The 23,143-nt window shown below is 45.8% G+C and overlaps 2 long non-coding RNA genes across 8 annotated transcripts; one reads left to right on the top strand and one right to left on the bottom strand.

Annotated features, from left to right (window-relative positions):
- Window positions 1–1,525: 1,525 nt before the first annotated feature.
- LOC148222945 (uncharacterized) lies at window positions 1,526–11,625 on the bottom strand. Of its 7 annotated transcripts, none has more exons than XR_015804988.1 (7): window positions 10,576–11,625; window positions 8,329–10,014; window positions 7,992–8,088; window positions 6,052–6,301; window positions 3,511–5,783; window positions 2,774–3,099; window positions 1,526–2,593 (listed from the first exon to the last, which is right to left on the bottom strand). It is a non-coding gene; the product is annotated as an uncharacterized LOC148222945 (long non-coding RNA). The 7 variants fall into 7 exon arrangements; XR_015804989.1 differs by having other exon boundaries at window positions 6,052–6,258; XR_015804986.1 differs by having other exon boundaries at window positions 6,052–8,088.
- LOC148222944 (uncharacterized) lies at window positions 11,617–21,243 on the top strand. Its single transcript, XR_015804996.1, has 2 exons — window positions 11,617–13,199; window positions 13,788–21,243. It is a non-coding gene; the product is annotated as an uncharacterized LOC148222944 (long non-coding RNA).
- The last annotated feature ends 1,900 nt before the right edge of the window (window positions 21,244–23,143 follow it).

Below are 23,143 nucleotides of genomic sequence, written 5' to 3'. Positions count from 1 at the left end.
GCAGGGCTCCTCTCTTTGGCAATTCCGAGTGTGTGTTCCTGGGTGACAATGGATTCAGGAGTGAGAGCTGCTCCAATCCGCAGCCGTATCTTTGCAGCAAGGCCCTAGGTGTCCTGTAACAGGGGGTGGAGAAAGGACCTTCTCCCCGCTGGGCAGTGCCAGCCTCCCCTCTTAGCCCGGCACAGGGCTGTCCTTTCTCAGCTGCACCCTGTGCCTTGCACTTGCTCTCAGGGTCACCTCAGTGCCTGTTCATCCCCACTGCCGGTGCTGTGCTGGCTGTTCCAAGGAAAAGTCTCTGCAATCCATCCTGCCAGCCATGCTAGTGGGATTAGGGGATTGCCCTCATTGCACAACACGATCGAATTGGAAAACTAAATCACCCTGGGCTCTTAGAAATCATCTCCAATTGGCCTGAAGGTGAGGCTTTTGGACTGTCTTTGGAAAAGGAAGAAGAACAGCTGGCATGTGCTGAGGAGGAATCCCACTTCTGGCATCAGGCACCTGACTGTGAAGAACGGCCTCTCTGTCTGTCTGTTTGTCTCTCTGTCGCAAAGGATCTGATTGCTCTGCTCTGCGTGGAAAGCCAGGCTAGCGCAGGACAAGAATTTGTTTCCGTGAGGGTGAAGCAGTGACGTGATATGACTGTAACCCACATTCCTCTGTGCCAGTGTGTGGGGAAGACGGAAGGAGAGAACGGGCAATATAATGAAGTCCAGGAAGGAGAGAATAATATGGGGAAGGTGCATTTTTAGCTCTGAGTAGCTTGATAATAAATTCAATGAATTTTCCCCCTTTGTGGCTGTTTATGCTCCTGATGGATGAGATAGCTCTTTTTTTTTTTCACATTTATTCCTGCTTTTTTGGCTGCCGTTTTCCCCTACTTGTTTTCACCATCCTTTTTAGCTGCCTTTTTTTCCCCAGGCCTTTTTTGCCCCTTAATGTAAATCCCTCACATGATGGAATGAGTGGGGGTTTCTATCAATTTAAACTCTGAAAACTAAGGCACAACAGAGATTCACTCTCAATTTAAACTTCAAGATGATGAACATGGAGGTTATGCTCTCATTTCAAACTGATAAAATTGCATCATACAGGATGTTCCCTGTTCTATTTAATCAAGAAAATGGGAATTCCCAATCAATTGATATCTCTGTACAAATGCCCCGGGCAGGTTTCTTTCCATTGATACCCTTAATATTGCAGATGAATGAGGATTGTCCCAGTTTAAACACAAACAATAAGGGAAAATTAACCAGTTAACTTCAGAATATACTTGGATAAAAATCTCTTGAAAAGGAACTACACCACACTTGTCTTCCCTAATGAATTCCCTCAGGCTTCCTTTGCTACAAATACTCTCAAAAATTAAAAGCAGAGAGGCCTCGTGTGTTACTTCAAATCAATTGTCTTGCTTTGAAAGACAGGAGTCTGCTAAGAAAGGCAGGAGCCTCTCTTGAAATGGAAAATGTAAACCTCCCCTTCCAAATTATTATAATGTTGAAATGAAGTGGCTCTCAGGCAAAGATAGGAGAACAGGAATAAGAGTTCTTTACTAAGAAAAATTAAAATAAAAATACAATATTACAAAAACCAGAATTACAGTGTTACAAACCCCAAACACTGACAGAGTCAGAACACAACCTGACATCCCATCAGTCAGTCAGGGTGTTGGTAGCAGTCCCATTAAATGGTGGCTGCATCCTCCTGCAGTGACAGATGTGGTTCAGTTGAAGCAGCGCTGCTGTTGAAGGGTGCAGTTTTCCTCTGAAGGTCCAGTGATGATGTAGAAGGGTCTGGTTTTCCTCTGGAATCCAGTGGGAAAAGGCTGCTCTGATGTTCCAAATCTCAGATTTTATGTGGGTAGGAAATGCTTGGCTCCTCCCCCTGGGTGGAACATCTCCCAGTGGGATGATGTAATTTTATCAGTCATGCAGTGGGACTCAATGGCCATTAACAGAAGATATCTTCCTGGAGGAAGGATGGGTTGTGGAAAACATAAAGAACAGTGACCCACCTGGTATTTAACAGATGGGGATAGAATACACACTTTTGGTCACATCCTGTATTGCAACCCAAGACATTATCCACCCCTTATTCTATTACCATCTGCATCATACCCAAATCAATACCCTCTTTAGACTCTACAGTGAAACCTTACACTCAGTTCTCACTCAAGATTAGGTTTCCCTGTGGTACACAACGGGTTTCTCCATCCTTCTGCAATATCCACCAGGTGTAACCAGGTCCTTGTGCAAAGACAATCCCAGGGATGGGTTTGTCTTTGTCTCAGGTGGGATTAATCCAGACAGTCTTTCTTAAAATTCATTTCATGTGTACCAGAGGGACTTTATCTCCATCTGCTGTGTGCAAGGGTTCAGACTGGGCAGGACCAGCTCGACTGATGGACCCTCGGGTCTTGACCATCCAGGTGGCCCTTGATAAGTTCATTTCCTAATTCTTGAAGGTCCCTCCACCAAGTGCCTTCAGGGTACTCTTCAGTAGTCTGTTGCACCATTGAACCTTCCTGGGAGCTGCTGCATGATCAGGGATATGATCCATCCATTCAATGCCATGTTCTCTGGCTCAGGTGTTTCTAAGGAGATATTGAATGTATTCAGACTGTGGGAGAGGCTGATGTAAAATTGAATAATAAAATGGAATACAGAAAGTGGCCAGGGAGGACCCCAATAGGTCCAGTTTTGGTGCTCCTCTGGTGCATGTAGCAAAATCCTTGTCCACTCCTCCCATGTATCCACCAGGCTGGATTTTTTACCTGTAACGGGACAGTCTCTTGCCATCAGCAGAATTCCCACCAGGCACGTGGCTAGAGGGTCACTGAGGTCACCCATGGCCAGGCACAGATTGTCCTGTTGAAGAGTTTCTTCCAAGGTCACCCACAATTTTGTTTGGGCTGAGGGACGAGCCATCTGAATGCCGTTGGTAGGACCGGGAGCATCCAGAGTTGAGCAGTGTTGGCTGGAGACAGCAGCATCATTCACTTCATTGGTTCATGGAGGAAGGTACTGTAGATGGGTTACTCGGTGGAGATTAAAGAATACTTCAAATCCAGAGGTAGGAAGAAATAATCTGCAACTGTAACTTAAAGGGACAAGGACAGTGCAAGAAACATTGTTATTAGGGAGGAGGGTAACAGGGAGGGAGTGTTACTGTGGGAAAAAGGGTGAGGGGAAAGGCAGGTTCGGGCAGTGTCCTGGTTTGAAAAGACACGTGTGTGCTAGGGAAGAGCAGGACCTTCCCTAAAATGGAGCTAATGGATGCCTCCTTCTGAATTAGTATAATTTTGGTGTTAAGGGCTCTCAGGCAAAGATATGGGGATAGGAATAACAGCTCTTTATATACATATAAATATATACGCATATATAGGTATATATACTGGTATATATATAAAACAAGGCAAACCAAACGACATCTATGAAATTAACAACAAACAGGACAGGAACCCAGTAACAGTTTTTTGGTTGTGGACACTTTCCCCTGTGGTGCAGTTACCATCACAGCTGGCAGTCAGTGCCAGCCGGCTCCCGGTGGGCAGGGGCAGATGCGGCGATCCCGCGTGGCTGCAGGAGTGCTGGGGGTGATGGCAGCTGTGTCCTGGATGGGAAGGGTGGAGGAGAGGCTCTGCTCAGGGATCCTTGGGGACAGTGTCGGTCCTGGTGCTCCATCAGGATGCTTGGAGATGATAGGTTGAAACAGGAGAGAATCCTAGCAGGGGTGCAGGGTCCAACACCAGAAGAGGCAGCCCCCATGTTGGGATGGGGGGCGAGGTTTTCCAGCTGCATTCCTCCTCCCAGAGCCAAAATCGAGTGAGTGCCAGCAACTGCCCCCCCACCCTCCTTTACCTACTTCCAATCTCGTGGTGTTCCCCCACCCTGCAAGAGAAACTCCAAAAAAAGAAACAGAGAGTCTCCCCATCCCCCTGCCCCATCAGTGCTTCTTAGCATGTCCATGAGAAAAATTCCACAGACAGAGAGGAAAGGAAAAACCAACCCCCAACATATGTTTTCCCATTTTGGTAATATTTTGGACAACTTCCACTGGCTGGTACCTAATGCCAATAAGGAGGATTGTAAAGGTTGTTGCAATTTAACCACATCACTGCCAATCACTGTCAATTTGTTCATTAGTACTTCTGAATCCATTGTGTTTAAAACCCCCAGTCCTGCTCCCAATAACACAGTGAGGTCTCTCTTCTCTCTGGACATATAAGGCATACACTTCTGCAGCCAGGTGGTCCAGTCCATGAAAGAGATCCTTAAAAATGGAGCACACTGGGGTTGAATGGTAGAGGCATTCACCTGCATTGTCATCTCTACCCATTTTAGTGACCATTCTGGATTAACGAGCAACTTCTGAATTCCTGTCTTCTTAAGAGCATATGGCCCAATCTTGGTAATTATGGCAACTACGGGTTCTGAAGTGGTTTGAATTGGAGTGACCTTGGTCTCTGCCAGTGTTGGCCCTCGTGGAGTTATCTTAACCTCATCTTTTCGGGGATCCGTACAAATTTGGGTTACATTAGAGTCAATCTTAAAATCCTTAATTGAACAACCTTCTATTTTAAGCCTAAACTCAGGGCAATTAATTAAATATTTGTCACAGCACTCAGGACCAATTTGAATAGCTTTCACAGGCTCCTGGTGAAATTCATGGAATCCATCCTAGATAAACACATATTCACGTCCTTAAATATTTCTTCCTTCCCATACTGTTGCATTTCTAAGTTTTCACATCTGACTCAGAGACTTACAGGAGTAGAAGTCAAAAGCTTTCCCTTGGCTCATTATATACACCAGTCTCATTATACACACGTGGTGTTGCATTAACTCCAATAGCATCTGTGGCTATAGCAATGGTCACAAAAGCCACAACTCTCCAGGCTATACTGACTTGATTATACTTGACAACTACAAGCATTTCTCTTCTTCAGTGGGTTTTTAAACTATGCTTATCATTTCACCCACACTCTATTTATTTACCCAAGAAAGTTTTAATTTCAATTCGTTGTCACCCAGTATAACTTTCCAAAGTCCTTCAGGAGCTTTCTTCACTCAGGAGTGATGGATCCACACATTTTGTTCCTTGATTTTGATTGCAGTATAGGTGGTGAGGAGCCCTTGGAATGGTCCTTCCCACTGCAGTTCCAGAGTCTTTGCTGCTTCTTTTGCCTTTCTGCCCACCAGCTCATTTCTCTCTTCCAATTCTGAGCTCACTGTTTGCTGTGCCTTGATGTGCATGATGGCTACCTTTTCAGGTGGCTGGACTACCTACAATAATTTTATTTTCTCTCGCGCATGTTAAATGCTTTACCCTTGTGAGTTCAACAGTGCTCTTTCTTTGCAGATGGCTCCATGCACATGAACCACCCCAAATGCATTCCTTGAGTCTGTATAAATATTAATTTTCTTTCCTTTTCCCAGTTCCAAAGCCGGGGTTAAGGCAATTATTTCAGTCTTCTGTGCCGAGGTGTTGGTTGGCAATGGTCCAGACTCTGTCACCTCTCTGCTCGTGGTAACTGCAGACCCAGCATGTCTTTTTCCACTGATCACATGGCTGCTTCCATCAGTGAACCAGGTCTCAGTGTCTTCGAGAGGGGTGTTCTTGTGCTAGTATTCCCAAAGCAATTCCCAGATTTTCATGAGAAAACAACAATAATTGTTTAGTCACATCTGGGAGTCCCAGGGCTGGAGCTGACATGAGGGCCTTCTTTAGCTGGTCAAAGGCTCGTGTGGCTTCTTTCGTCCATTGGATGTCTCTGTTTCCTGCTGTAATCAAGGCATATAGGGGTTTGACTAACAGCCCATAATTGTAAATCCACAGTCTGCACCACCCCATCGTGCCCAAGCAAGTTCTCGGTTCCTTTACTGTCTGGGGTTTTGGGGTCTGGCATATTGCTCCCTTGCCATTCCATCCCAAGGTTCTTTGTCCAGCAATGACCTCGTAGCCCAAGTAGATAACTGCTTGCCTCACCATCGCGGCTTGCTTCTGGGATACTCCACACCCCTGTAAACCCAGAAAGTTTAGGAGGCTTACCGTCCACTCTACACATCTCTTGAGGTTTGGTAGCTATTTTATTGCAACAACTGTCCTTCTCCTGATGGAGCTTCCCAAGATTCCAGATCTTTTGCAAGTTGTTCTCCAAATCCTGAAATCTTAAATCCTTGGAGAAGAACTGACCAGGTGAGCTGAGTTTTGCATCCAGTTTTGGGGTTTTCCCATTCAAATGCAAAAATCTTCTGGCTAGCCCCATGGAGACAAAGGCAAAAGAAAGCATCTTTTAAATCTAAAACAAGAAAACATATTAGTTCAGGTGTTAAACAGGTTAACCAAGTGTAGGGGTTGGCAACCACTGGGTATAAATCCTCAGTTATCTCATTGACAGCTCTTAAATCTTGCACTATTCAGTAGGATCCATCAGGCTTTCTAACAGGTAGAACAGGAGTATTGAACTCAGACTGACATTCTTTTAATAGCCCTATCTGCAAAAAATTTTCCATTACTGAGCTAATCCTTTCCCTATCTTCCTTTTTGAAGGGGTACTATGTAACTCCAACTGGCTGTTTTCTTTCTTTAAGCTTAACTTGCACTGGGGCTGCATTCTTTGCTCTTCTTGGTATATTAGAAACCCACATCCCAGGAAATACCTGATCCATTCTTTTCCTTTCTATTTCATCTTCACTTTCAACTTTAGTCTCATTGGTTATTAACACCAGGTCTAACACTTCTCTACATATTGTTGGTCCTCAACCTGCAAAATGATCTCCCCATTTTTAAATATTATTTTTGCCTCTAGTCGTTCCAATAAATCTTTACCCAAAAGTGTTGATGAAGCATTTAGCATATATAAAAACTTGTGAATTCCCCATTGTTTCCCAAATTCTATTTCAGTGGCCTATAAAAATAAGTTCTTTCAGATTGGCCAGTTGTCCCTTTTACCATGACATAATTACCTGTTATTAGCATTAAAGCTTTATTTAACACCAAATACATTGCCTTTGTATCTATTAAAAATTCTGTTGTTTTTTTTTGTTCCTTAGTTTCATTATAACCAGAGGGTCTTCAAGGGTAAGACCTTCCGGCTTACCTCAGTCTTCCTTAACATAAGCAACCACTGCCTCACCTTTTCAATCTTCTTTTCTTTGATTATTGTCTTTTCTTCATTTTGGGCACTGGTCCTTCCAGTGTTCATTTTTCTTACGGAATGCACATTGGTCTTTCCCTAGCCAGGGTGGTTTCTGCCTTGGTGGCCCTTGTCCACACCTCCCTTTTTCTTCTTCTTCCCTTACTCCTGTTACCAATTTTCTCATCCTTTCTTTGCACCCTTCTTTCCGGTTGCTAAAAACTCTCCATGCCTCTTCTAGCCAAGTCTCTACACCTTGCTCTGTCAGACCCCGTATCTTCTGAACTTGGTGTTTAATGTCTCCTGTAGATTGTCAGAGAAATAAATCTACTAGTTGTTGTATCCCTGCCTCAGACTCAGGATTTAAAGGTGCATGGCAACGCATTTTGCATCTCACCAATGTTTTAAAAATTCAGAAGGTGTTTCACAGGGACCTATATGCATAATTGCATATAGGGTTGATCAGTTTCTAAGTTTAGCAATTGCTCTAACCCCTTCACTATAAAGTCTTGATAATCCTTTAGTTTTTCCATATTTTCATTATTATTATGATTCTAATGTGGATTTTGAAGAGGAAAGAGATCTCTCCTTTTCCTCTGTGTTATTTTACAAACATTTTCTGCTAAACTCTCAGCTACTTTCAAAATCAATTGCTTTTCTGTCTCCATTAAGGCATCTCCAACAACAGCTGGAGATCGGACCACTCAGGTCAATATTGTTTAATCATACACTTGAACTTCTTTGCCACACCTATTGGGTCACTTCAATAACATTTTGCAATCTTTTCCCAAGCCTCTAAATCCATTCTAGAAAAAGGAATTTTAAGGAATGTTGTTTTCCCTTCAGGACTTACTGCCTCCCTCAAAGGTGTTTGAATAATTTTCTTAGTTGGTTTCCAGGTCTGGGATGCTGTAGGACCCTTTGGAGAGGGCTCCTCTTCCTCATTATCACTGTTGGACAGTGGGAGAGATTCAATAGTAAGTGGAGTATTTGAAGTGGGGGATGGAATAGAAGCTGGAGCCAAAGCTGAAATAGAAACTGCAGTTGATTCAGCTGTGCTTAGAGCTGGAGTTGAAATAGAAATGGGTTTAATTGGAGTGCGGGATGGAATATGAGCTGGAGTTGATATAGAGATTGGAGTTGGCTTTTTTACAGAAGTAGAGGGTAAAGTGGGAGCTGGGGTTAATTACCATCTCGAATTTGCTTCTCCTTTCAGCCTTCCTTGACTCCCGCGGGTGGTTTAAACAAATTCCTCAACTTTTGCTCTAGTGACTCAGCTGGATACACCTTGTCAGGGTGTGTGCAGCGTTGATTTCTTGACCATGAACTACAACATCATTTTAGCCTTGCTCTACCGGCCTTATTGTCTTTTTCCAGGGCCAATACCAAGGGGTCAGAGAGGGTTCCAATTCCACAATCCCTCTGCCACTCAGGGTGCTGCCAGAGGGAGAAAAAACATGTCAGCATACCTCACTTCTTCCCACTTCTGTTCCTGTCCCAAGAAAAGCATCAGCGGTAACAAAGTCTCATCATCTAAAGTTCTAGCTGGAGGCCATCTGACCCCTTTTTCAAGGCTGTAAAGTGGCCACCACTGAGTACAAAACTTAACAAAAGCCTTTTTCTTCTCTCTACCACTGTACCCTTCCAGTTCCTTCCAGTGTGCCAAAACACATCCTAACCAACTAGTTTTAGGGATCTCTTTACTTGGGTTAGTTCCCAGCACTCTAATGCTTGTTATCTCCTCCTTCACCTTCTCATCTCTTTTCCACCCAAACCGAGCTTCACAGCTCCTTACTCTCCTTTCCCAGTCTTCTTCTCGCACAGCTCAGGTGTTAAGTGTGACTTTCCACGCACCAGCTTTAAAATCTTTGATTCTAAATCAGCTCGTTCAGGGAGCTGTCGGCACCGAGCACACTCTCTGTACCGGCTAACAGTAGAACAATAATAGTGTCCCGTGCAAATCTTACACTGCAATAGCACCCACGCATGATGCCAGCCCCTAGATACACTAAAAACTGCAGGAAACTTCCCACAAATACAAGCTATTCCATTCACCTCTTCTTGACTTTCTAAATTCTCTGCAGCCTGTTGTTATCAATCCAATGTCACCAGTTTTCCATCAGACGTTTGATAGAAACCTTCTAAATATATTCTTGCATTTCCCCTATCTATCCACCGGGTCACTGAATTCACAAACTCCCACGCGTCCAGCCCAAACCACTGAGGGAAGGGAGCTCCCTCTATCCGTCTGGCTAGGTTGGATTCTCAGACAGAAGCTACTCTTATTATCTAACAAACACAACCTCCGTATCTAGAATCACAACTAAGCCCTTATTAAACGCTTTTACTCTTCCCTGCTAAAACGATCCTGTCCTTTGTCTGTACTCATTTCCTTGCAAAACGCCGAGCACAACCTTGACCTGCCGTGGTCGCCAAATTGAATGGTTAAAACCGATATGTTCACGGACAAAGATTCTCTAACTAGTTAAAGTTACAAAGTGGTGTGTCTATTAAGACGCCGGCGGGCTGCACGAGAGTAATTCCCTAGAGACGTGGCAGCCCCGTACAAACTTTCTTGTCCTCTCTTTATTTCCCAAAGTCTTACATTCGATACATATGCATTACCCCAGCACCTCCCACCCCCGCTCTGTACTAAAATGAGGCCAATAGTCCATCACGCTTACACAACTCTTCTCTTGAATTGGGTCGGTGGTCTCGAAAGATGAAGTAAGGAAAGTCTTCATCAGGTCTCCGTGACACTCTGGCACCATCCAATATCCCCTGCTTCGTGACTGATTGGTATAAAGTCCAGGTCTGAGCCATTATTCTACTGGTTTCAAACTGTTCTTATAAGACTTCACTTACTCCACCTCCCTCTAGAAACAAAACGGAAAGAAGTTCTCAATGACAAACAATACCTCCATTATCTTGAGCTTAAGCATGCAATAATCACCAACCTATCGTTTGTATATCTAATTTACACCCTTATCAATATGAATTACTTCTAACCCTTAGCTACAATCTGAACTCTTTAAAATCACGATTCAGTGCCCGCTGCCCGGACGCTGCAGCAGCACCTGCGGAGACAAGCGCAGGCTCCGGGAGCTCTCCGGGAGGCGGGCAGGGACACCTCCCGCCTGGGCAGCGGCGCCGAGCCCGGGGCGCCACGGCCGGAAACTCTGCCGGGCACGGAGCAGCCACCTCCGAGCTACCGAGAGACACCGGCATGAGCCATCGCTGCTGCGGCACCGGCTCGTCCCCAGGGATCCGCGGCAAGGACGAGACCGCGGGCAGCCGCTCCCTCGGCCGTCTCAGGGCACGGGGCACACGGGGGAAGCCGGCCCAAGGAACTCGCCAGAACCGCCCCGTTCCCCTCAGCGCGGCCCCTCCGGCCGCAGCGAGCCCCGGGCTGGGGCACAGCCGAGCGCGGCTCGTACCTGTGCTGGAGCCGCTCCGAGTTCCGGGGATCGCTGCTCGACACCGCCCCTCCGGTCCCGGCCAGACCCACCGGGCGCGGCCGCCGCTCTTTAAAGCCGAGCTGGAGGTGGATCGGCTTTGACCCTTTGGAGCATTCGGCGTGCGGGACAGTGGGGAGGCGGAGATGGGCGGTGGAGGGCGGCATTCGTTCCGAAGGACACTACTTAGAAATAATGTCAACAAGTCGCCTAAACTAGAATGATAAGAATTATCAGACGCAGTTCTTTTGATATAGAGATGAGGAATGTGAAGGTTGCATGGTGCTAGGTCCTGTTAAAATCTGTTCCTTTAAACTTCAAGTTGCAGTTATTTTATTGTAGACATTAGACGGAACCAATTAGTTCAGCTCTTCGGTACTTTCTTTTTTACTTCTTTTTGCTTTAATGTCATCTATGCATAAATGTCTAAGAAAATATTGCCTCAATTTCTTAAGAGAGTTACTACTGATATATTAATGTCCCGGTTTAGGGCAAACTTGGGAGAAAACCTCCAAAGGGCCCCCCCCCAGGAAGGAAGCCCAAGCGGAAGTGGAAGAAAGCTGTTTATTCAACAGAGCACTGCCCAGCACAAAAAAACCCCAACCCAAACCAAAAAAAACCCCAAACACAAGAAAAAAAAAAAAAAACCAAAAAAACCACAAAAAGACCCCACCAAACAAACAAACAGACAAAACCAAAAAACAAATCAAAACAAAAAAAAACCAACCAAACAAAAAAAACCCCAAAAAGAGCAATACCAAATGACAAATCTTCTTTCCGCTCTGAAGCGATGACTAATTCAGAAAGTCTCTCTGCTGTGGGTGGCAGGCCAGGCCTCGGTGGCCACAGGTGCAAGCTCCCGGTGCTCCCTCCAGGTTCCCAGTCCAGAGCAGTTTCAAATAATTCCAGGAAAAAACGGGAAGAAAAATCGTCCGGCATACTTTTCTGCTTCAGTTAGTCATGAACTAACTAAAAGCAAAGGAGAGCTCTCTCCCACTGTGCACCACGGTGACACAGTTCAGGAGAGGAAGTGATGAAACTCCGATCTCTATGTTTTGAAAACAACGCCCTCAGACATTCCACCGCTTCTCTTTTCCCCCCGCTTCACTCTCAAATGCAGCCTTAAAGATACAAACCTTACTTCTGGCCTGAACAGACGAATGGGGATACAATTCAACATCACAAAGTCACCCCAGGACAGCACTCTAAGCTTCAGTCTCGCCTTGCATTACTGTAGAAAAAGCACGGCTCCCAGCTGGCTCTGCAGCACGTAAAGCCTTTCTCACAGCGTTCCTGACATCTCCTGAGACAGCTCTGGGCAGCACAGCCTGAGCCTGGCGCTTGTCATACGGTGAATCCCCAGCTAAATGAGCAATTGTGAGCTGAGCACTGGGACTGCCAGCACAACTTTCTCCTCGTCTGTTCAGGTGCTTTCTCCTCTCTAAGTCCCACAAGAGATATTGAGAATTGGTTAAAATCAGGGAAGGCACATTACGACAATCTGCGGGAGTGAGATCATAGGAATTAAAAATACTTTATATCGTATTCTCAAAATAAGGAGAAGCCAGGCCATTCTCCTTTATAGCTTGTCTGAGTTGTTTGATGTCATGATGAGAGAGGGCCTCATATTGTGGATTCCGATAATTACTACCACACCTCACAGGCATAGCAAGCAATTGCCCCTTTGAGGAATCAAAACCTTGATTTGGCTCAAGATTCCGTCTAATTTCTGTGACCAATTAGGTAAACGTGATGGAGTATTGTCACTTTGGCTTTTTGAATCAGTTTTAGGCAAGGCAGCATTTCCATTCGATCTCACTGCTGGATGTGCTGTTTGATCAGTGATCCCAGGCTGTGTCCCAAGGTTGGCACTGTCTGGCGTATGTGGCACTGCTGTTCCTTCCCCGTTTGTCAGGAAAGAAGCAGCAGTGCAGCATTAGCAGGAGCAGGGCAGGAACAGGAGGGTCCCCGGGAGCCGGGAGGGAACGCAAGCTGTGGTGGAGACGGGAGCTGCGAGCCCGCCAAGGGCAGAAGCACGGCGGGGCAGAGGCTGCAGGGGCGCGGCCGCGGGAGCAGCTGCGGAGGGCAGGCGGCTGTGGGAGCAGCCAGGGCTGGGGATCGCTGCGGGGCCGGGAGCATCCCTGCGGGCTCCATGGAAGCAGCAGCGCGTGCCACGAGCGGCAGCGGCAGCGGAGCCGCGGGCGGGGGCAGCGGAGCCGCCGGGACGAGCGGGGCCGAGCAATCCGATTGCCGGGGACGGCAGCTACGCTGGGGCCGGGGCAGCCACGGCCGGGAGCGAGCCCGCCGGGAAAGGCTCTGATGGAGCCGGGCCGGGCACCGAGCGCTGCGACAACGAGCCGAGTTCCCGTGGGACGGCGCGGGCTGGAGCGGGCACACTGTGCCAAGGGCAAGAGAGAGGGCACCGGGAATGCCGCTCGCCGCAGGAAGAGAAGGAGGAGATGTGGCTGTAAAGGGGCTTGGAGCTGCGCTGGGATCCAAGGGAACAACGGAGGAAGACTGCAGGGCAGGGGGGCTTGCATCGGTGGATGGAATGGACCCTCGGGGCGGCTGGAAACTCTCGCTCGCCAGCCGCTCTGATGCTGCAGGTAAAGAGAGGCCAAAAACGGCACGCAGGGATATGAGACAATGCAGTTCCTCGGGGAAGCAGACACGCAGGGATCTGTGACAATGCAGTTGCTCGGGGAAGCAGACACGCAGGGATCTGTGACAATGCAGTTCCTCGGGGAAGCAGACACGGAGGGTTCGAGGGGACCGGCCGGGGCCGAGCAGCGGGGACAGAGCCGGGGAAAGCATTCTGAGACTCGGGAGAACAAAGGAGTTTGGAACAGGCTGAGGAAGGATTGGAGAGGCGGGGGAGGCCAGACCTGAGACGGGGAGAACAGAGGGGTCCCCAGAGGGTCCCGAACTGCCGACCTGGGGTACAGACAGAGGGCTAAGGGGAGGGAGACCCGGCACGGAGCATGGGGAGACCGAATTGTGGTGGTTTGTAAAGATTTCCTGGAATTTTCACCTGCCGAGACCTGGGCAGTCTCCCTTGTATCTGACAAGGAGCAGTTTGTGTCGGATTTTTAAGACTGACCTAGTGTTATACCAATGACAAAGTTTATGCATGTTATAAATGAGAAACAAAAGTCTCGATATTCAGCAAAATTTGATTACTTTATTTGATATAGATGGAGGAAGCAGCGCTGGGGAATGTGAGGGGTCATCGCCCACTCTATGCTCCATCAAACCTTGGTCTGCAGCCTCTTCCTATACTGTGCTTTCTCGTAATCAATGATTTTTGATTTTTTGCTGTCATAATTTTGCCAGGTAAGCAGTGGTGGCCTAATAAACATCCTTTTCTAAACTCACAAAGTCTCTGGGCGATAGTCAGTCACAGATAACCACCAGCGAAATCTGGAAGTCTGGTGCTTCATATAAGCAACATGGATCAAACAAAGGCAGGAAGGGCTATCGGGAAGTCTGATTTTGCAAGCTGATTTTGTAGCAGATACAATTATTTGGAAAACATAACATAATATAACAAGGTGATTTAAAACAGAAAGATTTAATCATATAATTTCCTTTATCTAGTGTCCATGCTTCACTTCAGAGCTTAGTATTCTGGTTTATACAAACTCCAAGACTTTTGTGATTAACACGAATCTTTATCAATTATTACACGCATCTCTGTGAAACACACATGTAAAAACAAAAATCCCCGGAAGAGCTCTCTTTCCTTTCCTGGTATCTCTAAGTTTAAGTTTTCTGTTCTGTTCTGCTTGGATGTGCTTTTCCGTTGTGCTTGGGTGATGAAGACAAAACAGTCGGATTCCATCTAGGGAGTCAAGGACAGTATCTTTAAACTTCAAGCCCTAAGCATAAACAACGTGAAAAGAGGAGAGCACACACACAAGCAAGCAAGGAGGATGAAACCTCCCTATTTGAGACTATTAATTGGATAGCTGACTCCTGCATGCAAATGGGCTGAAACCTATAAAGGTGTGAGCACTCGTGAGCAATTCCTCCTTTTCCTTCCATCTTGGAGCCATCCGGGCAGGGGCCACGACTGTGGCACTTGTATTGCTGGGGTGTGACTTTTGTAGGCCTTTCGTGGGCCTCACAATAAATACCCATTTGTTCCCCTTAACTCTGTGTGCGACCTCTGTTCCAGCTCCTCAAGGCATCAGAGCTGGCGACTCCGCCGGGACAGTGGAGGCATCTGGAAAACCCCCTGGACTGAAGTTCTGCCAGCAGCCCCGAAATGGCCCAGCAGAGGTCCAGAGGTATCAGAGCCAAGAACCCTGGGGACAGAGGCACGTGAGTGACCGAGTAAAAGGGTATTCTGTTTAGCAGCTGGGTTAGGTGCTAGGAGGGTCTGTGGATTAAGTTGCAGCACCTTTTATCTAAAGCCAGAAGGTGGCGTAGCATTTGTGCGGTGACTCTGAAGGTTGTGAGTTCTACCCCGAGTCTCTTTTGTCTCTTACTCCTTATTTTGGGCATCAGAATGGGTTGTGCATTTTCTGGCGAACATGATGATAGTGTTATTCCAAGGGATAGCCCCTTGGGGTTAATATTGAAAAACTGGGCGAAACTAATCGGGGAAGAGTCTATACTTTCGAAACCTAAACTTATCAGACTCTCGGAGAAAATCTGGCCAACATATGAACTAGATGATGGAGAAACGTGGCCTAAAGTTGGTAGTTTAGACCGAAAATTAATATCAAGTTTAATATCCCGAATACGCGGAGATAGATTCTTTGAAGAATTAGAGTATGCTCGACTTTTTATGGTATTAGCATGTGAGCAGGACCAAGATAAAAAGAAAGGACACATATTAGTCTTAAAAGACAAAAAGAACGAGCTACCTTTCCGTAGTACCTATAAAACCTTAGAGGAGGCGGAGACAGATTTGGTCGCTCCCGCCATGAGGACACGATCGGTCCCGGCTGCGCTGGGCGCGGGCTCAGGCCAGGGCACGGCCCCTCCTCCGGCACTGCCGCAAAGGGGGGCTGGGGCCGGCACAGCGCAGGTGGGGCCCTGGTCAGTGAAGGAGGAGGAGGAAGGCGGGCCGTGGCAGCAATGGACGCTGCCCCCGCCACCACCTCCGGCAGCAGCCCGCGGGGTGGGGAAGGGGGGAGGAGAGAGCCAGCGTGTGCAGCCTTGGGCACGGCCCCGAGAGTAGGGGCCGGGGGACAGGGCCTTTTACAGGGAAGGCGGAGAGGGAACCTCCCATGGGGGGAGCGGTGCCCCCTCAGTTCTCAGGCCTGTGAGGTGCCAAACCAAAGGCCAGGGAGCTGCCTCGGAAGGTGACATCAGCAAAGATCACGGACACACAGCGCGGCAGCGGAGTCGCAACAGGTCCTGTATGATGCTATCCAGGATTGGGACCAGCCGAGATCGACTCTTGGCTACAACAGAAACAGACAGCTCTTGCTCGAATGAGTCGGAGGAGGAAGAGGAGGATGAGGAAATGGACGAGATTATTGCTGCCTTAAACAGGAGGAGAAGGGGAAAGATAGCCAAAAAGGTCCTCAGAGAGCGTAGCCCAATTGCCCACCTCACTAGATCGAAAAGGGAGAGGGACAGAGAACCAGTTTTGCAAGCCCCTTGGTTGGTAATCAGGGGCCAGTATATGTGAAAGTACCATACTCCCTTATAGAGTTAGAACAGTGGAAAACTACTGTGGGAAAATATAAAGAAAACCCAAATAAAGTGGCAAAATTGGTGGAGCAGGCTATTAACTCACAAAACCCTGACTGGGCAGATTTAAACTCCATGTTAGATACATTACTCGACCCCACTGAGAGACAGATGGTTAATAAAGCCATCACAACCTCCGTGGAGGGGAACATATCCAGTGGATTGCTTCAGGGTACTGTCACCCAGATATTTCCCCTTGAGAATCCTGGGTGGGATCCCAATATACCAGAACATATGGCGAGGCTAAAACGATATCAAAGTCTGGTAGTATATGGGTTAAAACATGGAGTACCTAAGGCTATAAATTGGTCGAAGCTTTATGAAGTAAGGCAAAATTATGATGAATCACCATCTGGTTTTTTGAACAGGTTAAGAGAAACTGCCATCAAATATACTGACCTAGACCCTGAATCAACTGATGGTAAAGCACACTTGGTTTTGCTGTTTATGGGTCAGGCTTCAAATGATATAAGAAGGAAGCTGCAGAAGATAGAGGGGGTCCGAGATATGGAGAGGCTGCTAGAGGTTGCCTGGAAAGTGTTTCGAGATAGAGGTTCAATGGAAAGAGTTAAATCCGTTAAATCCCAGCCCAGTAAGAAGGCAACTCAGGAAAAGTCACCCCAAAAAACTTCCCCTACGGAGAAGGACCAGTGTGCATACTGTAGAAAGCGGGGACATTGGAGAAAGGATTGTCCAGTGTTAAAAGGAAAATCCTCAGTTCCCCAGCTCCCAATAGTACAAACCTCAAGTGGCTCAGGCTCTGAGTGAGGGAGACCGAGGGCTCTTCCCCCAGCAGAGCCCTTGGTTATAACTAAGCTGGGGAAAGATGACATCGAGTTTTTGGTAGATACAGGAGCAGCATATTCTGTATTAAATACCTTAGAAGGGGAACTGAGTCACGACACTGTACATGTTGTTGGGGCGACTGGGGTAAGTGAAACACGGCCTTTCTTCCAACCTTTAAAATTCAAATTGGGGAAGCATTGGGTAACTCATCAATTCCTTTATATGCCTAACTCCCCAAAACCATTGCTGGGGAGGGACCTACTGGAAAAATTGGAAGCAGAAATCAAATTCAAAAAGGGAAAGGGTGTACAGGTTGTGATTCCTGAATCTAAATTTGTCCAAGTCGCTGCACTTTTTATACAGGAAAAATGCAGTGAAATTCCTGCTGATGTGGAAAATGTGGTAGATCGAATAGTGTGGGCCAGTGATATCCCAGGAAGATCCAAACGGGCAGAACCAGTGAGTATTGCACTCAAACCAGGAGCTACACAGGTAAGGCAAAAACAATACCCTTTAAAATTAGAGAATTGTAAGGGATTGGCACCTATAATTGAGAAATTTCTACAACATGGTTTGTTAGTACAATGTGAGTCTAAATTCAATATCCCCATTTTAGCTGTCAAAAAAGCAGATGGTAAGAGTTACCGATTAGTACAAGATTTAAGAGCAATCAACAAAATTACAGAGGATATACACCCAGTAGTAGCCAATCCCTACACTCTCTTGACCGCACTGACAGATGAATTAGGGTGGTTTTCGGTTATAGATCTAAAGGATTCCTTTTTCTGCATTCCTGTGCATAAAAACAGTCAAGACCTTTTTGCTTTTGAGTGGGAAAATCCCGAGACAGGGAGGAAATGTCAACTTACCTGGAGAGTTCTACCCCAAGGTTTCAAGAACAGCCCTACCATATTTGGGAACCAACTAGCAAAGGAATTGGAAGATTGGAAAAGACAAGAGCCAGAGGGAGTTATCCTTCAATATGTAGATGATATCCTGATTGCAGCCAGAACCAGGGAGGACTGCATACGATTCACTGTAAGTTTATTAAATTTCTTGGGATTGAGTGGGTACAGAGTCTCTAAAGACAAAGTACAGATTGCTAAAGAACCAGTAGTCTATTTGGGACTTGAGATCTTCCGTGGACACCGACAGCTTAGCAAGGAACGAAAAGAAGCTATCTGTGGACTCCCAGAACCCCATACTGTAAGAGAGATGCAAGCTTTCCTGGGAATGGCAGGTTGGTGTCGTTTATGGATAGCAAAATATGGATTACTGGTAAAACCCTTATATGGGGCATTAAAAGCAGCCGAGAAAGGAATTATTCCATGGACTGAACATGCTAGAGCAGCTTTTAAACAGCTAAAACACTCTCTAATGTCAGCTCCAGCACTGGGACTGCCAGATCTAGCAAAACCTTTTGAACTTTTTATATATGAGAGACAGAGTATGGCTCTGGGGGTACTAGCACAGCATCTCGGGAACCAGTGGAGAGCTGTGGCCTATTTTTCCAAACAGCTAGACAAGTGTTGCCCAAGGTTGGCCAGGATGCCTAAAGGCCGTGGCAGCCACTGTCATTTTGATCCAGGAGGCCCGAAAACTCACGCTTGGGAGACACATTGTAGTGTACGTACCCCATGCAGTAGCATCTGTCCTTGAGCAAAAGGGGGGACATTGGCTGTCCGGCAACCGGATGCTGAAATACCAATCGCTGCTCTTAGAACAGGATGATGTTACCCTGAAAACGACTTCCATTGTTAACCCTGCCATGTTTCTGTCTTCCATCTCAATTGACAATGAACCAGAGCATGACTGCTTGCAAATAATTGAAGAGATATATTCCAGCCAACCAGATCTAAAAGATGTGCCCATAGAGAATCCAGATTGGGAGCTCTTTACCGATGGAAGGAGTTTTATGAAAAATGGCAAAAGGATGACAGGCTATGCAGTGACTACACAGGACAAGGTAGTCGAGGCAAAGGCCCTGCCAGCAGATGTGTCATCACAGAAGGCTGAACTGATTGCCTTGACAAGAGCCTTAGACCTGAGCGAGGGGAAAAAGGTAAATATATGGACTGACTCCAAGTATGCATTTAGTGTTGTCCATGCCCATGGAGCCATCTGGAAGGAAACAGGACTCTTGAATGCTCAAGGTAATCAGATCAAGCATGCTGAGCAAATCCTTGCCCTCCTAGAGAGCATTAAAAAACCTGCAAAAGTAGCTGTTATACATTGCAGAGGTCACCAAAAGGGAAAATCCACTCCAGAATTGGGAAACTGCTTTGCTGATAAAATGGCAAGAAGGACTGCAGAAAAAGGTATTCTTGCAGTGGTTCCGCAGAAGGAGATTGATTTGTCGGGGTACACCCCGAAATATGACCAAGCGGACCACAAACTAATAAAATTTCTCAAGGCTGAAATTACAGAGAGTGGATGGGCTGTTACACCAACAAACCAGGTGGTAGTCCCAACCCTGATCCTACGGGAGTTAGTACAAAGAGAGCATGAAACCACCCATTTCGGGGTTGAAAACCTTTTGAAACATCTAAAAAAGGTAGTAATAGGAAAGGGAATGACCGATACTATACAATCGGTAGTAAGTAAGTGCGAAATTTGTTGCAAGAACAACCCTGACACAAGGAAAAGAGTTGTGTTAGGAGTAACAAAGGCAGGGGGTCTTCCTGGGGATTACTGGCAAATAGATTTTGCGGAGTTACCACGCAAAGAAGGATACCGGTACATACTGGTATTAGTTGACACCTTCAGTGGATGGCCGGAAGCTTACCCCTGTCACACTAACACAGCCAAGGAGGTGGTGAAAGTCTTGCTCAATCATATAATTCCGAGGTTCGGGGTTCCCTTGGGAATGTCATCAGATAGGGGACCACACTTTGTAGCTACAGTGGTTAAAGAAGTTAGTCGGGTTTTGGGAATTATTTGGGATCTGCATACAACCTATAGACCTCAAGCAAGTGGTAAAGTTGAACGTATGAATGGAACTCTTAAAAGACAAATTAGTAAAATTTGCCAGGAAACATCTATGACATGGGTTCAGGCCCTACCTGTAGCTTTGTTGAGAATTCGTATACAACCCAGATGAAGGGATAACATTAGTGCCTATGAAATATTGTATGGTAGACCATATCAAATCAGGCACGTTCCAGGTGAAATTCATATAAAGGGGAAATGTGATCTACAGTGTTACTTAATAGCTTTGAGTTCCACTTTGCAGAAACTTCAGAGTTACATCGTGTTATCCAGACCCATAGGACTGGACACACCAGCACATCCATTCCAGCCTGGAGACTGGGTCTATGTGAAGTGGTGGGACAGTGATCCTCTGCAAGCCAAGTGGAAAGGACCATTTAAAGTCCTGCTGACCACCCTCACCGCAGTCAAAGTTGCTGGCAGAGGACCCTGGATCCACTATTCTAGAATTAAGAAAGCTTCTCCTCCCGACTAATTGGAACAACAAAACTGATGGAAACTACATTTTAAGTGATTCCTCTTCTGTATCTGATTACTACTCTTTTATATAATAGTTGATTGTGTAGAATACTATTCTTGTTAGATATTTAGATGTTTATTGTTATTAAATTTATGTTTATTATGTATTCACTATTAGATATTTATCTAATGTTAGATATTTCTCATTATTAGGTACTTATTTGTCATTAAATACTTGTTGTCAGTAATATTTAGAATAGAGACTCGACAAGGTAAAAGCCTTGTCGAGCCTCTAAAGGGGGGAAATTGATACCTCTAAGTTTAAGTTTTCTGTTCTGTTCTGCTTGGATGTGCTTTTCCGTTGTGCTTGGGTGATGAAGACAAAACAGTCCGATTCCATCTAGGGAGTCAAGGACAGTATCTTTAAACTTCAAGCCCTAAGCATAAACAACGTGAGAAGAGGAGGGCGGACACACAAGCAAGCAGGAGGATGAAACTTCCCTATTTGAGACTATTAATTGGATAGCTGACTCCTGCATGCAAATGGGCTGAAACCTATAAAGGTGTGAGCACTCGTGAGCAATTCCTCCTTTTCCTTCCATCTTGGAGCCATCCGGGCAGGGGCCACGACTGTGGCACTTGTATTGCTGGGGTGTGGCTTTTGTAGGACTTTCGTGGGCCTCACAATAAATACCCATTTGTTCCCCTTAACTCTGTGTGCGACCTCTGTTCCAGCTCCTCAAGGCATCATTCCAGCCTCTGAAAATAGAACTGGCCTGGTTGGGCTGGCAAGGGGAGGCCGGGCCGAGCTTTCCTCCTGGATAGAATGCAGCCAAGAACCTGTGATGACTCAGCTAAAGGGAGAGAGAGCAATGACAGCAACACACACAGACCTTCTTAGGGAGAGAAGGCATTTTATTGAGAGCACAATTCGTACTTATAGGATGTTCTGCAGAGCTAAGACAAGACAGTAGCTCATTGGGTAAATGAGAAAACGCCTCTGTGATAGTATTTCAGAATGAGTCCCACAGTCGGCACCAGATGTTAATCTCACGTTATTAATTCCATTCTGTTTTGACCAAATTATCATCCTGGGAGAAAGTCTCCCTACCGCAGCTGAATAAATTATCAGATTGGAAATGGATCTGTGAGAGAACCAGGAGAAACCCCAGCCCAGGAATGATTTTCCTGGCTGTAATTTTCCTAGGTCTCTGACAGTGTATCATATTCGCTTTCTGGCTGAACCCTTACAATCCCAGCCCAGCCAAGTGTGGCCTTAAAAAACTCTGTATCATAAAATAACTCCCAACCTCGGCCTGGATGAGATCACAGAACAATCTGCTCCCTGGGGAAAGGATTAACTCTTTCAATGCACAGAATATAACTTTGCAGATATCTTGTTCTCTCTCCTAAGTAAAAAAGTAAACCGAGATAATGATACGCACAAAACCAGTATAAAAACACCAAGGTCAAACAGAAAAAAAAGTCATAAACTGAAATTTCTCTTTTTTATGATACAGAAAGAAAATTCTTGTTTCCCTATAACACTTCAAAATATTATGTATTGAAAATAACTATTCTAACTGTAAATGTGAGCAAAGGCATTAGCATTAAAGTAAGCAGATGTTAAAATTGCTGTAATCCCCTAAGTTTAAATAGTAAGAAAACTCCTACTGTTCCCCAGGGAAGAAGAAGAAGAAAAACCCTCTATTCTCAAAAATAGAGTAAGCTTTTTTTCAAAATGTTGTGATCCTTAGAGTGTGCCTCATAACTTAATATAGTCCTTAAAGATAAAAATAGAAAAAAACTCTTAATGTGAAAAGAAGGTTTTTGCATAGTGATCCGATTTCCATTCTCCCGAGCAGCTAATTTGATTCTGAGTTTTTTTCTTATAGTTTCTAGTAATTAAGTTTCTCAACCAATTAAGTTGAGCCTGTTTTTGCCTTCCTCCTAATCCCATCCCACCACAAGAAAATGTCAAATTAGTAAATCAAAATCACAACATTATTTAGTATTTCTACCCAGTTTGGAACTAAAACCAACACAGGAATATAGGCTGAAACATTCTGAGGAAGTAAGGCAGGAGGAGAGACTCTGTGCTGATGGAGAAAAGGAGCAGGGTGCTCAATGTGAATTAGGCGATCATTTTGGGATGCAGAGGATTTTGGGGATGCGTTTTGGGGTCCAGAGGAAAGCACAGGTGGGGTCGGCTGTTGAAAAATGCTCATGATCATTCGACAAGCAGCAATAATTTTAACCACACTCTGATCCCCTTGGAAAGTGAATGGATTATAAAGCTTCCAGTGGACAACATACCAAAAAGAAAATGTGAAGACAGAGTTAAGGTCTATGCTCAAATAGTTTATACTGACCCATGTTAAAAGGTCTTTCAATACATCGTCCTGAATATTAATATAAGGTTGAGTAGTAATAATTGTCTTTAGCCGGTGATAAACATCCCATTTCTCAAGAGACAAATCTTGTCCCATGATTTCTTTTCCCCGGAGTTCACCTTGATTTTCCACAGGGCTTCTTCCTCGGCTCCATCCTGGGGTGTCCAGTAGCCAGGAGCAGACGAGAATAGTATCCATTTCTAATCCCAAGGGATTAT

The sequence above is a fragment of the Sturnus vulgaris genome, chromosome 8 (genome assembly GCF_052056855.1).
Source record: "Sturnus vulgaris isolate bStuVul1 chromosome 8, bStuVul1.hap1, whole genome shotgun sequence".
In the NCBI taxonomy this organism is placed as follows: Eukaryota; Metazoa; Chordata; class Aves; order Passeriformes; family Sturnidae; genus Sturnus; species Sturnus vulgaris.
This window is presented reverse-complemented; position numbering and strand designations above follow the sequence as displayed.